This window comes from Ailuropoda melanoleuca, chromosome 5 (genome assembly GCF_002007445.2).
Source record: "Ailuropoda melanoleuca isolate Jingjing chromosome 5, ASM200744v2, whole genome shotgun sequence".
Classification (NCBI taxonomy): Eukaryota; Metazoa; Chordata; class Mammalia; order Carnivora; family Ursidae; genus Ailuropoda; species Ailuropoda melanoleuca.
Genome location: NC_048222.1, coordinates 34948360 through 34954359, shown reverse-complemented (window position 1 = coordinate 34954359; position 6000 = coordinate 34948360).

The following is a 6000-nucleotide window of genomic DNA, read 5'->3' as shown; positions in this document are numbered from 1 at the left end:
CGCCCCCACCATCTCCTCCCAGGCTGGAGCTGGGGCCTCTAAGGACAGAGCCCAGGCACGGGGATCAGAGCTGCTCCCCCTGTTGGAGCCATGGCCTGGGGCTGGGGGCAGGGCTGGTCGGGTGGCCGTGGGTGGGAGGAAAAGAGGAAAACCAGCTCAGTGGAAATTACCCTGCGGTTGGCTCAGGCGCCCACGACACTGTATTTATAGAGAGCTCCCTGCAGCTCTTAATTCCTCGCAGTCGAGTTAACCCTTTCCAGGCAGCGGGACCAGCCCAGGGAGGAGGGAGAACACAGAACTGGGGTCGGCCCGCGGGATCCGGGATCTGGCTCTGCGGCCAGCCGTCTGGAGGGTGGGGTGGTCAGCGGTCAGTCACCTGTCCCCTCTCGCAGAAAATACACGTCGGATCTTGGGANGGTGAGTGCTTGGCGTGGCGCGGGCCCGCGCGGGTAGGGGCGGCCTTTGTCTGCGGCCGAGCGGTGCGGGGCCCCCGGACCGCGTGCTGTGCCCTCCCTCGCTGGGCACCCGCGCCGGGCCCCCGCCCCGGGTCCGCGGCGCAACCGGGTTCTGGGCCCCGAGGCAGCGGGGGGCGCCACAACCCAACCCCGCCCCAACCTTGCCGCCGAAGGGGCTGGGGCACAGTGGGACCTGCCCTTCTCCGGGAGGTCCTGCAGGAGACTGGTGGGTGTTCGTGATTACCCGGGCCCTGGGCGTGCAGGGGCATGGGGGCAGATCTGTCACACTGTGTTGATGATTCCGGAAAGCTCAACGAAGCCAGCCGGGGTTGGCAGGGAAGCAGGGTCTCCTGGGCCCTTCAGAGGGCCCTGCAGAGGAAAACACCAGCTCCTAGGAGGGAGAGCTGCCAGGGAGGATTGGGAAAGGGAGGCCCACTCTTCTTGGCCCTGAAGGACGGAATAGAGAGGACTTACGCGGGCAGCAGTGGGCTCGAGGGGGACAGATTCTGAAAAGAACAGGTAGGGACAGCTGACCTGGGTGAAGGGGTGAATAGGTGTTGGGGGTGGGAGGCGAACACGAGGGAGCAGGATGGGGCAATTAGGGCTCGGGAAGTCTCCAAGACATGGTGGAGGAGGTAGGACGGAGAGGAGATGGGGAACTCGGTGTCTGGAAGGTGGGGACCCAGGGTGGGGACACACTAGAGGGAAGGGAGTTGAATCTCAGTGTCCCGAGGCCCTCAGAATGCTGTTTAGCGAGGGAGTTGGCAGATTTGGTGGCCTAAGGCAGCAAACTGCCAGAAAAGGGGATTATTTCTAAGCCAGACCTGCCCTAATGAGAACTGCGTGACAGATGACTCAGATATGGATGGGTCTATCACTGGGGGAAAACGTTAGGCAAATAGTAAAGCAGAAACGATTGGGGGAAGAGGGGAAGGGTTTGTCTGACCTAGTTGAGAAAAACTCTTTACCTTCAAATTGGGTGTGGATAGTTGTATATGAGTCAATTTCATCATTAAATTAAGGCCCGGGTCCCTTTCTTAAACGCATGTCTTCAGCAGTTGTCTTCTGTGTGAGAAAATCATGAAGCTGTTCTGTCTTTAAGAGAGTTCTTCATTTAGCCCAGCCTCCTCTCGTTCCCTCTGGCCTCCCAGAAATCCCTAGGAAAACTGATGCTGTGCAGCCTTCCTTGCAGTGTGGGGGCCTGCACGTAGGTGGGACACTTGGGGAGGCTGAGGGAAATTGAAGTCCAAACTTGAAATTGAAGCTGAAACTTCCGGATGGGTTGGGTCCATCGGAGTGGTGGGAAGGGGTGGAGGGCTCTGGGGCTGCCGGCTGTGAGTGATGGCTCATATTTCCAGCTCATTTCAGAATGGGGATATTTGGGGTGAGTACATTTCCCTGATATCTAGAGCTCCCTTTAGCACTAACACTGCTTTTAACTCTCCAGCATGGAAATCTTTCCCATATTACGTACATCGTAGTCTGACATCAGGACACTCCTGACGTCAGTGAAATTTTTCTTCATGACTTCGGGTCAGTGCTGTGAATGTCAGATTTGGCACTAAGGGGCTGTAGGGAGAGGCGACTCTTGTAGGAGCGAGCTTTGCACTAAGTGGCTTCAGCCATGCTTTTATCGATCCCTTGACTGCTGTTTGGAGTTCTTTCCGCTCCTTGATGACATCACTGGTGGTTTCTCCTGCTTGCCTTCAGTGTAGCTTTCCAATTTACTCCAGACTCCTGTGCTGCAAGAAATCAGCCATCCGGCTTGTTAGAAGTGAGAAGCCTGTGTTAATGAAAGCCTGAGGGCGGGAAGGGGTGCTGGGATTTGTGGACCTGTTTTCCTTCCTGTCCCTGGCCCTCTGCAGCTCTGACCAGTCACGCAATAGAAGCAGATCGGCTGAATGTCTGAGATGCTCAGATGCCTGGCAGCTGGGTTGGGTGCTTGGACGTTTGTGGAAAGGACATTTATAGAAGTGTCATCCCTTGTGAGGAGGCTGTGTCCTTACTCTGGTGAGGTTGACTTCTGAGCCTTCCTGGGGGGATTCTTCCATCCTTAACCTGTAATCGTGTCTTGTCTGGAGCCATAAATAAATCTTCATTCTTTAGAGCAGGATTTGGCCTTGACCGTGAGCTAAGCAATACGGATTGGGGTCAGAATGGCAGGATGACCATAGAGCTGTGAGCTGGGATTCCACAACACCTAAGGACACTCCTAGAAAGTGTTGTAGAATGTCTCTGGCCTGCTGCTGGCTGGTTCTTGGTTGGATGTGTGGGGTTTGAGTGTGAAGAAAAATGATCCAAATCCAAACAGCCTCCAAGATTATGACCACATGGGGCCTGAGGCTGTGGACTTGAGTCATGGGGTCAGGGGAGGAGGAAGAAGGGCAGGCAGGATGATGTCACTGCCCATGAGCTTATCCTCTGAGTGGGTGGCCACTTCTCATTGCTGTCCTCTGCACACCCCAGGGCAGAGTGCCCGGGAGGTCCACTAGCAGAAGAGGAAGGCATAGCCTGGGCCTGTGGGAAGTAGGAGGGTGGGAACTGATGGATGTGATCCGTGAGAAATTTCCTTTGGTCTCAGATGCATCAAACATCTGCGACAGGGCCGCATGTGTTTTTCTGCAACCCCTGGCTGCCACACCCCAGTTTTGCCACTCTTGCGGTATGAGGTTCCAGCTAGGAGCTTGAGTTTCCAGGTTTTGGGGTGGGGTTGTGCTGGATGCCTCATAGACATCATCGCATTTAACCATGTCAGTCCTCCGAAGTGGAGCGTTATTAGCTCTGTTGTAGAGATGGGGAAGCCAGAGCCCAGAAAGGGGAAGTCACGTGCCCAAAGACACACAGCTGGCACATGCTAGACCTGGAATGCTGTCTGTCCCCAGAACAGGCTCTTTCTGCCACTCTGGAGGCAGGCACGGGCTTCACTCCTCGTTCTGGAGTCTGGTGAGACATGCTGAACGTCCCCACAGCAAGGCAGGGAGAGCTCATCTGGAGAGCTGGGGAGAGACTGGAGAGGGCAGGTATCCCAGTCTGAGCCATCCGTGGGAGTGCTTGCTTTTCCAGAGGCCTGGTCTTCAGCACAGTTGTGTCTCTGGAGTCCCTCCGCGACCCTCCAGGTCTGACCCGTGCTCCCAGCCAGCTGCCCCCACTCTCCCTCTCATTCTCTTTGTAGTCTGGAGAATGGATGCCTCCTCCACACCCCTAACTCCCTTGGGCATTTGGCCTTTCTGAGGGATTCCGAGCTTACAGAGGCAAACCTGCTAGGAGTGGGGAATGAGAAACATTTTTTATTGGGAGGCCTGGAGTAGGAAAAGACAGTACCTCTGAGAAACAGGGTTCCCAGGTCCCCCTAAAGTCAACATGGGCTCCCAGGAAGTGGGGCTTCCCCTGGGAGATACTGGAATGTGTGAGGGGGTGGGGGGCCTGAAAGTTTAGCCCGGCAGAGGAGCTCTTGGCTGGGGAGAGGGCGTGACAGTGCAGGGGAGGGGGTGCCCAGGAGGCCTGTCCCCATGACTACGGCAATAATAACAGGAGTAACTGTCACTGCTGTTCGTGGGTGCTAGGTGCTTTCCTGGGTCCTTTCTGTATATGGTCTTATTCTCATAGCAGCCCTTGTGGGGTAGGGGCTGTTACTCCTGTTTTAGAGATGGGGAATCAAGTCTCAAAGAGGTTAAGTCATTTATTCTTGGTCATGTGTCTAGAAAAACTTTTGAGTCAGAATTAGAACGCAGGGCTGCCTGTTCCTGAGCCCAAGCTGTACGATAGGGCAGGCAAGGTGGCTTAATGATTCCATCAACACAAAGGCCCAAACTGACTCAGATCATCAGGAAAAGGGAAGTCAACAGGGGGCTATTCCCAGCTGTCCTGTAATCATCCTAGGGGGGTAATTTACAGTCCCTATTTTATAAATGAGCAAACCGAGGGTCAGAGAGGATGTTTTCCCAAAGTCTCGTGATTAGGAAGTAGCAGAGTCTGGATTTGAAAGTGTATCTCCTATACCAAAGTCATCTCCTTAAACACCAGCGCTCACCTCTTCCTTTGAGGGTTGGGAGACAAAGATGCAGGGAAGCAATGGGTTTGCCCCGGGGAGCCTAGCAAGTCAGTGCTGGAGCTTGGTCTGAAATCTATAAAAATCTTCAAAGTTGCTACTTTCCTTTTTGTTAATTGCAAAGGAATTACATGCTCATTACTAAAGTCACAGAAGTATATCAACTAAGAAGGAGGAGTAGATGCTTGCCCTCGTTCCTGTGCCCCCGGAGCTGGGTTCACTATCACACTTCCAGGCCCCTTTCCCATATGCAAACATCCATCTCTCTCTGTCTCTCCCTAAACACATGGCCGCTTCATTCATTCCACACTTCTCTGAGCACTCACCATGTGCCAGGACTTCACTGGAATTAAGGATACAATAGTCAATAGAGCAGACGCTGTTCCTCCTCAGGGAGGTTCCAGTATGACACGAGCAAAAGAAAACTGTGTAATGAATAACAAGGACTCTCCCGGAGTGGCTGATCTCTGCCTGGCTTTTCTGCCAAGGTGACTCTCGGGATAAAGAGGTGTTACCCATGTCATCCAGGAAGAAGGAACTGTGTTTGCAAAAACCCATGAGAAGAGGATCCCCTGTTGTAGGACCTGGAAGAGGCCACTGTGGGGAAGGGCAGATGGGAGGAGGTGAGGCTGGGGAGGTGAGCAAGGCCAGACCAGGTAGGGCTCTGTGGGCCATGGAGGAGCTGATTAAAAATTGGAAGTGATGGCCTGATGCAGTTATGTTTTTATAGCAGTTGCTACGTAGAGTCAAGACTGGGCGGTAGAACCGGGTGGGGAGACGTGAGGGAAAGTAGAGAGACCAGTGAAGAAACATGTGTGGTCATCCAAGCAAGAGGTGATGAGCACTTGGGAGAGAAGAGAGAGCAGCACAGGTGGAGAGAAACAGAGGGTGAAACTGTATCAGGCGTCGGCAAACTTTTCCTGCAAAGGACCAGAAAGTAAAAATTTTAGGCTTTGCGTGGATTGCAAGTGCTGGGTTCTGCTGTTGTCTGCAAAAGCAGCCGCAGACAATACGTAAATGAAATGTGGCTACGTGCCAACGAAACTTTATTTACAGACACTGAGATTTGCATTTCACGTAATTCCCATGTCTCATGAGATTTTCTTCTTTTGATTTCCAACCGTTTAAAAAAGTAAACCCTTTCTTAATGGTACGCTGAACAAAAGCAGGCAGCGGGCTGGATTTGGGGCTCAGGCTGTAGGTTGCCAAGCCCGAAGATATATTTTGGGGTTGGGGATGGTTGTTCTTGGTGATGGATTGTAGAGGCGAGAGAAACTCGGGTTTCTGGCTTGAGTGGAGGGTGGTGCCTTTTCCAAGCAGGAAGAGCTGGGGAGGAATAGGTTTGAGGGGAGATCAAGAGTTCGAAGAGGGGGGTGCCTGGGTGGCACAGCGGTTAAGCGTCTGCCTTCGGCTCAGGGCGTGATCCCAGCGTTATGGGATCGAGCCCCACATCAGGCTCCTCTGCTATGAGCCTGCTTCTTCCTCTCCCACTCCCCC